The sequence below is a fragment of the Podarcis vaucheri genome, assembly GCF_965113315.1.
Source record: "Podarcis vaucheri genome assembly, chromosome: 1".
In the NCBI taxonomy this organism is placed as follows: Eukaryota; Metazoa; Chordata; class Lepidosauria; order Squamata; family Lacertidae; genus Podarcis; species Podarcis vaucheri.
This window is the reverse complement of record NC_138759.1, coordinates 84,659,594-84,671,744: the sequence shown is the minus strand read 5'-3', so window position 1 is coordinate 84,671,744 and position 12,151 is coordinate 84,659,594. Positions and strand designations below refer to the sequence as shown.

Below are 12,151 nucleotides of genomic sequence, written 5' to 3'. Positions count from 1 at the left end.
TGTTGAATATATAAGTCTACAAGTTTTGTCATTGGTCTTCCCATTCTTCATCATTTTGACCATTTGAGTCAAATGTTGCGGGTTGGACTAGAAGACCCTTGGGTCCCTTCCAACTCTAAGATTCTATTATTCTAACCCCCTGCAATGTAGGACTTTCAACTAAAACATCCATGACAGATAGCCATCCAACCTCTGCTTAAAAACCTCCAAGGAAGGAGAGTCCACCACCTCCTGAGGGATGAACAGTGCTTACCACCAGAACGTTCTTCCTGATATTTAGTTGGAATCTCCTTGCTTGTAACTTGAAGCCGTTGCTACAGGTCCTACCCTCCTGAGCAGGAGAAAACAAACTTGCTCCATCACTCATGTACTGTAACAGCCCTTTAGATATCTGATGGTGACTGTCATATCTCCTCTCAGTGTCCTCTTTTCCAGGCTACACATACCAAATTCTCTCAACTGTACCTCATAAGGCTTGGTTTCCAGACCCTTGATCATCTTGACAGGAGTTATTGGGAGTCAGCACAAAAGACTTGGGGCGTTGGCAATCACTCGTAGCCAAGTAAGATTGTCTTCCATAAACATAGTTTTAAAAGTGAGTCTGTAAGTGACTGTAGAGGCCAATTCTGGATCCACAAGTCTAACCACAGTGGGTACATGGTGAGGGTTTGCCCAGCGTGCCTTCCTCTTAGCGTGTTTCTCCCTTTTGTCCTGAGTTTGAGCGTCTTCAAAACCTTTGAAGCATCTTCAAAACCTTTGACACCTTTGGTCAAGACTGTTCTCCAGTTGGAGTGCTTGCAGGCCAATGTTTCCCAGTTGCCGGTGTTCATACTACATTTTTTTAGATTTGACTCCCAAACCATTCTTTAACAGTGCCCATGACTGGCTGGTGTAACTTCCTGTTATAAAAGAAGCGGGTGGCCGCAACCCCATAGTCGCCTTTGACTGGACTTAACCGTCCAGGGGTCCTTTACCTTTACCGTATCCATAAATAAAAACAATGGATGTACAAACCGACATACTTCAATGAAAAAAATAATGAAGATGCTTTGGGAATATATGCAAATAAATGTAGAAAATAGGTACTTATTCAGAAAACCTGAACAGTCTTTGTCTCACAGATGTGCAGGGTGTAAGAGAATACAAAATGTCCCAATTGTTATGTCAAGAGTATTGCCTTTCTTAGGAAATGCCCTACTAATGGAGATACACAAGATGTCAACACAGGCTGTGAGGACTTTCTCACCCGTGTTCTGTCTGCAACTTGTTTCCTCTGCATTCCTTTAATTTGTGGTCACTTGGGGTGAAGGATTTGATAAAAGTGCCTAAGGGCAAAACTATGCATTGTGGGGAGTTCCCTGGTTCTCTTAAGAGACGATGTGTGTTCTTGGATACCAGGGGTGACTCACCTGTAGCCTTCCAGTTGTTGATGGAGGACAGGACTCACCATCCCAGCTACCTTGCTGAAAGTTGCTTCCACCCATGTGATCTCAAAGCTTCAGGGGGAAAGGATGTGGGGGCAATTTTTCCTCCACAGGTGTAAATGCAGCTTTGAAACCGGGCCATTGTCAGAACAAAACTGACATGTCTGTTGGCACTAGCACCATCTGCTGGGTTGTCACCATCCAGGGAAGGCAGAACGGCAGCACAAAAATGCCCCCAAAAGTGAACATAAGCTGCATGCCAGCGCTGAGAGCTGCTGCAGCCCAGGGCATTTTGCTGCGGATGCAGGGCCAAAATGAAGCATTCAAGGGCCAACATTTTCACGACCCTTTTCAGAGAGCAGCTCCTGCTTTCACCGCACCCCACCCACCCACCTCCTTGGTACCAGGAGCCAAGGGAAGAGTGGGTTCCTACTTCCTCATCCCCATCTCATGTAAACTAGGCAAGACGCCCCATTTCACTGCTTCTGTGTGTCTCCGCCCCGTCATTGGAGCCAACTCCTAGGAGCCAAAGTCCCTTCGCCCCCCCAATAAAATATTTGTGGGGGCTGCCCCCCCCCCAAGTTGATGGGCATTGCCATTCAAATGGTGTGTGTGTGTGTGCACTGCTTCTTGTAATCGATTATGGGGGGAGGGGTTTACCTGCCCCTCCCCTTTCATTCAAGTTGGCACCCCTGACCCCCATCGTTCATCCCAGACACTGAGATCTAGCTCTGATGGCTTTTTGGCAGTTCCCTCACTGCGAGAAGTGAAGTTACAGGGAGCCATGCAGAGGGCCTTCTCTGAAGTGGAGATGAATAACTATACAACTTAGTTATACAGTATAGTCAAATGGGCAAGCCAGTCAAATGGGCAGGGTACTGTTGTTGTAGTTGTTATCTTTGTTGCAGTTGTAGTTGTAGTAGTAGTAGTTGTTGTTTTTGCTATACTAACAACGATCCCCTCGGGCGCCTCTGCTTCTGAACGAACTTTGACGCACCGGCCACCGAAACAAACAAGCTGCAACAACAGATCGAAAGGTTGTAGCAGAATCCCTATTTGCCGGGGGCGCGCGCGCGAGGGGTGGGGGGCGGCGGCGCGTGGGCGGGGGGGGGGGACGGGACCGAGTCCAATGAGAAGGCGAAGCCCCTCTCCAAAGGGTTAACGGGCAGCCAATGGGAGCCGAGCCGCACGGCGCGGATCCCCCACACGCTCCATTCAAGAATCTCAAGTATTCAAGATGGACGGAAGGGAATGCGGAGAGGAGAAGCGGGAGCTGCTGCTTTGAGCGCCTTCCACTTCCATGCCCGGGGGAAAGGGGGAGGAAACTCCCCGCAAGTTTCCACCTCTGCCACTGGGGGAGGCGAGAGACGAGGAGAAGCCCGAGAGCTGCTGAAAGGGTAAAGGCGTCCAATGGCTCGCGAGGGGGGCCCCCTCCCCTCCTCCGGCGCCCCTCGCACAAGCTCCGAGTCTGAAGCGCGGGGGCTCGGGGGTGTTTTCGTGTGGCGGCTCTGTGGAGAGGGGCGAAGGCTGGACGGGGCCCCGCCCGGAGTGCTGCTAGAGACCCCCGGGGAACGGAGGGCGGCGACCTTCCGAGTCTTTAACCTGCCTTCCCCGCCCCCGTCCTTCCAGCCCCCCGCCAGTTCCACTCAAGCGCCCTTTGGCGAGGCTTCTCCGGGAGTGGCGTGAAGGAGGGCAGGGCGGGGGACAGGCTTTCTCCGGCTGGTGAAAAAAGCAGGAGGCGAGAGTCCCCCAAAATCCCTCGGGGTACCACTCTCTCCCGTGTCCTGGGCCCAGGAAAGAGGGGTCCCATGGGAATCAGAGAGTCCGGAAGAGCGACCCCCCCCCCGAGCTTTGTCAGGTCTCCAAGAATAGTCCCGGGCTGCAGGCACCCCTTCTCCCTGGCCCGTCCGTCTCCCCCCCCCCCAAATGTGACACGAAGGTACCTCGGATCCCCTTTTTCCTCTCAGGGCTTGCGCTCCTTTGTGAATGTGAATGCAGGGTAGAAAAAGCTGGAAGGGTTTTATGAAGACACCACAATTCCAGCCACCATGGTTATGGATGTTTTACAGGAAATGCAAAAGGTGCTTTGAGTGTACTTTGGGGGGGGCGGGGACCCTGTATCACGTGTACAAAAAGTTCTGTGTTCTCCTCAGTTCATATTTGGATTCCCGCCCCCCACCCAAACTAGGACATATGCACATTGGGGTTTGAGTTGAGAGGATCTTGCATGTCCTCATTGGCCACACTTTTGTAGCTCAGCAACCAGCAAGTCTGAGGAGGAAGGCTGCCTAGGATGTCTGTAAAAGAGGGATTCTAAAGACCTCAAGCTCCCAATATCTAGATGACTTCTCCAGCCCAGTGACTCTTTAGCCTGCGTTGTCTACATTTTTGCCCACTGGAGATCCAAGCCTATGCAAAAACCAAGCACATGTAATGGACATAGCTCTGTAGTAGATGATCTGCTTTGCGTTCTGAAGGTCCCAGATTCAACCCCCAGCATTTCCAGGCATGGCTGGGAATATCCCTGTCTGCAACCCTGGAAAGCCACTGCCAGTCAGGGTAGACAATATTGAGCTAGATGCACCCATAGACTGATCCGATATAAATCAGCTCCCTATGTTCCTGTTTGCATTTTCCGGGGGAAAGTGATGTTCATTAGGACAGCGCTGTTGCCTCCTGGGGAATAAAGTTTCCCTTTTAAGGGGAAACATGCAAGGTTATTTGCTGGGGTTTATTTTTCAGCTTTAGCAGAGGCTGCTGGGTTTTATGCACATCTGTGGCAGAAGCATCTACTCACAGCGTGGATAAAGGCAATTTCAAATGGCTGGTATGTTGGCAGTGGACTAGCTCAATCAGTGCAGACAATATATATATGTTGTACAGATTGAGAAAAAGACCTAAGAAATATTTGTGTGAGTTATCCCTGACCTAAGCAATTCATCCTTGCTTTGGGTGCAGTTTGACCAAGGTATATGTTTATGGTATGCTGCCAATGTTAAACCGTATTAAGTCAGACCTGCAGTTCCCATCATTACAGTTCCTTTAAACTAGGTCAGGCTTTCTCAACCTCAGCCCTCCAGATGTTTTTGGTCTACAACTCCCATGATCCCTAGCTAGCAAGACCAGTGGTCAGGGATGATGGGAATGGTAGTCTCAAAACATCTGGAGGGCCAAGGTTGAGGAAGCCGGAACTAGGTGGTACACAGCCATCATTAATGCAGAGTTAGTTCATACATAATAAAGCAGCAGCTTCCCGAAGGGGTTTGCAATTTAAACAGAGGAAGGGATAGAATCATAGAATCAGAGTTGGAAGGGACCCTGAGGATCATGTTTTTGCATAAAGTGAGAATTAAAGTTGAGAGAGTAAGAAATTTGCTAAATAAGTATTGCTAGCAAGACTAGACTGTATACAAATTTGGTTGCCAGCCCAATGGGGTAGGGTAGAGAAGAGGAACTGACTTGGCCAATTTTTATTTTGCTTAAAATAATTGTCAGAAAAACCAGGAAACTTCAGGGTCCCCCCCCCCTCAGTTTGCTTGTTTCTGGAGCTGTGCATCTTGGGTGAATAGATACTCCCTGGTAACTGCTGAGTCCTGGAAAATACTGGGGCTGCCCAGGGAGTAGCATTTTTATTTCAGTAGGTAGTAACCTTATCTAGAAACAATAACATAATACTGTAAGCATCTTTATGCCAACAATCTGACTTTTTTTCAGGGGTGAAGGCAGCAATTTTTTTACATAGCCTGTTTGGAAATCTTTGTTCTCCATTAGATTTCATGTTCTGATAGCATATATAGAGTACTAAGATACTACATTTCTAAGTAGTTGGAATTGGAGTAGGGTGGGAGCTTCAAGGCGAGGTACCTCTTAGCAGTGTTTGAAACTCCCATTGTTCTAGGCCAGGGGTCAGTAAACTTTTTCAGCAGGGGCTGGTCCACTGTCCCTCAGACCTTGTGGGGGGCCAGACTATATTTTGAAAAAATAATAATGAACGAAGCCCTATGCCCCACAAATAACCCAGAGATGCATTTTAAATAAAAGCGCAAGTTCTACTCATGTAAAAACACACTGATTCCTAGAGCAGTGTTTTTCAACCACTGTTCCGCGGCACACTAGTGTGCCGCGAGATGTTGCCTGGTGTGCCGTGGGAAAAATTGAAAAATTCGAAAGATTTTTTTTTTAAAAGGTCAAATTTTCGCCCACTAGGTGGGCGCTGGACTGTGTCCACCCTATTTTCCATCCATCCTGGGTGGGGATCAGATTGGATGGGATCGGATGAGAGCGGACAGGCGGTCCGCTCTCATCTGATTCCCCATAGAGAGCAGCGGGGCTCTGACATCTCCCTCTCCGCACACAGTGGTGGTGTGCCTCGTGATTTTTTTTCAAGAAACAAGTGTGCCTTTGTCCAAAAAAGGTTGAAAAACACTGTCCTAGAGCATCTGTGGGCTGGATTTAGAAGGCAATTGGGCCAGATCCAGCCCCCGGGCCTTAGTTTGCCTACCCATGAATCTAGGTGCATTTTGCGACAGGGAATTTCATTTGTATGAGCAGTTTCTGAGCTCTGGGTGCAGTACTACGCCTAAGATTTCAAATTAAAACTGCAGAGTGGAAGGAAAGGAGGACCTTTTTCTGCCTCCCCACTTCCAGCTACTCTCTGAAGACTGGAGAAGAGACCCTCTTAAGAATATTAGGGGGGTGGGCAGGGGAAGGACTAGACCATGTGAAAAATGAACATAAGATTTTAGCTGCAGTTCATTCATTTTCAGCTTGTATTCTTCTTATTAAAAGGTGCCTAGACATTCCGTTGTTGCACCCATAACCTAAGATTAAGGTGCCCTTTAGCTCCTAGCTTTCACATCTTGGTTTCTAACACTGCCTGTTAGGGTTCAAGGCAGAGAAGCTCTAGCAATGTGCTCACATTCCCATGTGTGTTGTGAAAGTGAACTTCTTTGTTCAAAGTGCTCTTTCTCCATAATTTCCTCTCACTAAAGATTCTCTCTTGCGAGTTCTTTGGGTGTGCTGCTCTGCCATCTGTTAAGGCTTTACTGGTTGGAGTGTGCTGTGACTGGGTGCCGAGTTACACGGTATCCTGTACTCTCTCATGGAGATGCGGGTGGGCCAGCTGTTCGTGCAGGGCCAGCTATCTTTTCATATGTTCCACCCCCTTGAAGACAGTAGGAAGGAAATCTCATGTGCCCTGTCCAGGGCTGATGCAAAATTTTGCTGTCAACAGGGGCATAGCTGTGGAGTGAAGGGGTATAGGGTCCGGCATGTTTGCTCCTCTGTGCTGTTGATGTCTCACCCATGACTCATAGGAACAGAGGAAGCTGCCATATGCTAAGTCAGACCCTCGGTCCAACTGGCTCAGTATTGCCTACACTGACCTGCAGCATCTCTCCAGGGTTTCAGGCAGTCTCTCCTAGTCCTACTTGGAGATGCTGGGAATTGAATCTAGGACCTTATGGATGCAAAGCTGTATTTTGGCTGTTCCACTGGCGTATCTTCTCCAGCTTTGTTAATGTGGCTTTGCCGTTGTACTGGGCAAGTCCCACCCAAGGATCGGCCGTGGCAGCAGCATTCTGTCTGTATAATGGGATTTCTGCAAACCTGTAAAGCCCTTCAGCCAATGTTAACTCAAGTACAGGATTGTGCTCTCAGGTTCCTCATAGTGCCTTACAACTAATCGCCACCAATTCAGTTCAACAAAGCTTAATTAGGTGGAAATATATCCACTATAACCATCTTTAACCTGAAACCTGACAAAAGAGCTATAGTAGCATGAAACCAAGATATTATTAATCAAGGACACTTCTCCCTGATCTGGTGATCTCTTACAGTGCAAGCCTAACCATGTCTATTCAGAAGCATGTCCTACTGAATTCAATGGGGCTTACTCCCAGGTAACAGGGGTTGGGATTACAACCTTGCTTCCTGGTGTGGGGCAGTTGTATTGGAGTGACCGTTCCATAAACTCAGATCGGACCACCTGAGTGTGTGAGAAAAATCAGAGCATCCTGCACAGACTGGAAGAGACGATAGATTGCTCTGCCACCAAATACTAAGGCCTTAAATGTGCACAAATTGATGCAGCCCACCAACTTTCTTTCACAGACGGGCACAATTACCTGCTTTCGAGCATCAGTGTGAATTGACAAACTGCCTCCACTCTGTATACTGGATCCTAACACTCAGGTTTGGACATGTGAGCATCATTGGATTTTGTGTCTTTACACCTAGTCAGAATTTTAGATTCCAGTGCTCTTCTAAAACCATTTTAAAATACATTCTACTTACATGTGTCACTCAATCCATTCTATTGCTGGGTGTAATAAACTCGAACTGGTCTTGGTTTTTTTAAACAAACAAAAACCAAGACGAAGTATTTCTTCCGGGGTCACATGAAGTAACTACAATTTAAACTGTCTTATTCAAAAGTGATGTGCTGTCCTTATGGTACAACCCATATATGTAATCTCAGAGAACAACTCCAGAAGGTCCCTGTGTTACCTTTTCTGTTTAGAACAATATAACTTTGGGGGAAAGCTGATCAGAGTTCTGGGGACGTGTTTCAGTGGTCTTTAACTATTTGTCCTCTATGTTGTATACTAGAGGCTGGTTTTGTTTGTTTGTGAAAAGGGCAAAGTTCTTGGCTAAATGGGCAGTTTCAAATGCTTTCATGCTGGCCTTACATAGTATTGCGTTCACAAGCAGCTTCCTTGCTCCTGAGCTCGGTCACATTGCAGCAATATTTTCTTGTAGTTCCAACAAAACTTGCACGCTTATGAATCCTTGGAGGCATCCACCCAGTAAACTACTTACCTTAATTTATTAGAAAACATGCTTGAGTTCAGTTAAGAAATTGTCTCTGTCAAAGTCATGCATACTTCCATTTCATTTCTCTGGATCATCTTGATTTTGTTAATTACATTTATGTTTGCTTTTACACTATTTTTGACTTTTATATGAAGCCAAGTTTGGTATTTTTGTCTTCCAAGGTTTTGCAGATTGTTAATGCCTTGGGTTGCCCTTGTCTCTATTACTTTTAGAAGTTAGCAATGATTAAACATACAACCACTATCTGTCAAACATATGGTTCCCCTCTTAAAGAGGTGCAGTGATTAGATATATATTTAATGGCCTCAACCAATATAACACAGTCTGAACTGAACTGCATTGTAGGAGAGGTTTGCCTACACTATCTGTGTTAGATCACTGCAGCTATCTACCACTGAATTTGTGCAGCCAAGAAAACCATGCAGACTAACTGCAACAAAGTCAGGATCCAGCAAAGATCCCTGTGTGTAGAAGAAGTGGTATAGCCAACACAATGCTCTCTGGAGTTGCTGGACTACAACTTCCATCGTCCCTGACCGTTGGCCATACTGGCTGGCATTGATGGAAGTTGTAATCCAGCAACTTCCAGAGGGCATAACTCCCCCACCCCCGGTGCAGAATATAAAAGCCTCTATGGGTAGGGAGTGGGAGACTTATGGGAGAGGAGAGATTATATCTGTGGTGCAGCTCACTTATCTAGTTCTTTCACTTGAAAGCCTCTTCTCTGCTCCCTTTGCTCCAGAAGCATGTTGTCATTTCCCAAAAATTCCAATTGCTTCATCTCTAGTTGCAAGGTTCAGCACTACTGGTAGGTGAATGACCTGTTGGTGAAAGATGAGGGCACCCTTTCCCACCAGCCCACGTCAGTCGGCCTCTCCAATTCATTTATGGCACAATTCCCAGCCAAACCACTTAGGCACTTTGTTATAAATACATCTGCATTAATTTTTACTGGTGAGCTGTTTGCTGGTTCTCTTTCAGAGGTCTCCATAGGCATATCCATATTGGATAGCAAGGTTTTGGTTCTGGGGGACAGTTTTGCCTTGGGTTACAACTTTTTTTTTAACCTAGTGTTCACATGAATCAAATTCCAAGGTCTTGTGGTGTGATTAGCATGGGATGTGGTTAAGGCAGTGGGGTGAGACTCCCAGCCTTGAGTGACAGCACTCATAGCTTTGGAAAATAAACCTTCCACACCTGCACCTGTTTGCCATTCTGCCCCTTATTATCTATTTGCTTTGAGTTCCTCTGGGTAGAGCATGTATTTTACCCTGAACTTTCAACCCTGTTTTCTGCAACAGAGCTTCTGGTTGTTAAGTGAAAACAATTCCACCCAAAGTTCCTGCTGATATTTATAGCATCCATAGTGAATTCCATAGGATCAAGAGATCAGGTCAAGTGAATGCTTCAGCCCTCAAGGCTTACAGACCACAGCCAAACCAGTCATGCAGCAGTTGTCTGCATCTGGCAACAGTTGCAGGACAGACTGTCAGAGGACTTTGTTGCATATATTTGCAGAGCTATGGTAAGGCCTTTATATGCTGCTCGTTGGACATACACACACAAAATTCTGCATGGTGATAACCTGTATCAACCATTCAGCATATATTGCGGCCCATATAGTAGTTCACGTGTAAATCACACTCTTGTCATATACACCAGACTACTAGAATGGAATATGTGCGTTTGGTTGGCGCAGAGACACATACTTGTTGTTAATGGAAAAATTACTTCTGTGTACTGAATAGTAGTGAGGATTAGTTGATAGCTACAGTAACAGACATGGAATCAGGAAACCTAACGTTGCTTATCCCCGACTCTGCTGCCTACTAGATGATTTGGAGTGTAAAGCTACTTTTTCTCAATTTGTCTCAATCTTCCAAAGGCATGGTGGAAATGGAGAATCCCAGATCTTCAGTATTTGTATATGAGATTGTATGTAGGGCCAAAAGTAAGAGACGAGTGGTACAGGTTTGAATCCATACCCAGAAATGTGAACACGTGAATTCTATTAAAAGGTTTTAAAAGGTAAAGGACCCCTGGATGGCTAAATCCAGTCAAAGGCGCCTTTGGGGTGCGGCACTCGTCTCGCTTTCAGGCCGAGGGAGCCGGAGTTTGTCCACAGTCATGTGGCCAGCATGACTAAACTGCTTCTGGCGCAACAGGACACTGGTGAGTGTGAGAGTGCATAGGAAAAGCTGTTTACCTTCCCACTGCAGCGGTACCTATTTATCTACTTGCACTGGTGTGCTTTTGAACGACTAGGTTGGCAGAAGCTGGGACAGAGCAACGGGAGCTCACCAGGGAGCTTACCACCGTTGAGTGAATTCGAACAGCCAACCTTCCAATTGGCAAGCCCAAGAGGCTCAGTGGTTTAGACCACAGTGCCACCTGTATCCCTAAGAATCCTACTATCCTAGTATCTAATGATTATTATTTTTAAGGCGGCTTATTTCTTATACTCCCATCTAGATGCAAAGTATTATCCCTCTGTAGAATTAAAACAACAACCCACAAATCTCAGGTTGGAATTAAAAGAATACTAAGACAGAGGCATTTGTGGAGAGAGATAAGAGTTGAATCCAACTTTATGGATCTAGCTGTTTGTTCAGTGGCTACGCCAATGAGACAGTATACTTGCACTAAAATAAAGACTTTTCTGATCTGGCAAGAAGGGAGTTTTTTAGCCGTCCTAACAAGAACAGACATTTCCTTAATCTTCTGCCATTCCAGTTCACACTTAGTGAATAGCCTTCTCGCTGCAGATGTGGAGCTGGTGGGTGCAGTGACAGAGAGCAGTTTAGCTGTAGAAAGAAGTTATTCCATCTACTTTTATTCCCCTCCCTCTCTAGGTGGACCTTCTGAATCACCTTCTAGAAACACTGGATGTTCCTGCTGAATGAAGACGAGAAAGGACGGTTGAAATTATTTGGGCACTACAGCAGCCCAGAGGGCACCCCAAAGAAAGCAAACTGATAAAGAGTTAAAATGAATCCCCCTTGTCTTGGGCGAGGTGAGAAGGTGGTTCTCTTGTTTCCACATAGGAATTCGGAGAGAGGGAAAGAGTGTGCGAAGAGCCTCCTGAGGCACTGGGCATGGCCCCTGTCCAAGGCTCTTTTCACATTGTGCTACTGTCTGAGCCCAACGCAAGCAGTGCAATGTAAAAAGGGCATTGGGTGGGTGGCCACAGCAGCATGAAGCCTCTATACGTCCATTGCTGGCAATATTCAGGGGATAGGCATGGAGCCTTGCTATGTGAGGCAAAAGGAAGGTGTAACAGAGAAAATGGATAGTGCCCAGCAGCAGCAAAACATAGCTCCTGTGACAGCTGAAGTGCTCCCATCCACCCCAAATATATATGGGGCTGTTCACAGCCAACATGGTTTGGCATCCAAGTGGAAGCTGAAGGGTTGTTGCTTTCTTGCAAATCACCTTTGACTGTTCTCTATCCGAGCCGTTACAGCAGCCTATTGCCTAATAAATGTTACCGCTTCTTTAACTGGGTGTCTCCTGTGTTCTCAAAGTTGCTGAATTGCTGGTAAATGTTAAAATTTGTGGGAAAGAAAGCTCTGACTCATTCTAGATGTGGAAAGGAAGACATGGGCAGCGACTTCCTAGAATATGGTAATTTTGCACATACAGTTCTGTTAAGTTTTCAAATGGGGAGAAACTTTGTGGCTTGTATTTTTTTGTATATGTGGGTTTCCAGGTGCTCATCCCAATGGTGCTGATGTTTGGTTATTTTAAAAGAAAAAGAAGTATAGTGGGCTTTCCAAGTTCAAGCAATCAGCCGCTCTTGTTTTAGAGAAGTCCTCTTGGGACGTTTGGCCAGCAAGCTTAATCCTTGTGAACATAACTGCTAGCTTTGGGCTGCAGCTGCGCAAGGAAGCAGG

General features: G+C 46.4%; 1 long non-coding RNA gene across 1 annotated transcript; it reads left to right on the top strand.

Moving 5' to 3' along the window:
- Positions 1 to 2,561: 2,561 nt before the first annotated feature.
- Positions 2,562 to 11,757, top strand: LOC309526785. The gene is made up of 2 exons (XR_014216912.1): positions 2,562 to 2,821; positions 11,111 to 11,757. It is a non-coding gene; the product is annotated as an uncharacterized lncRNA (long non-coding RNA).
- Positions 11,758 to 12,151: the final 394 nt, after the last annotated feature.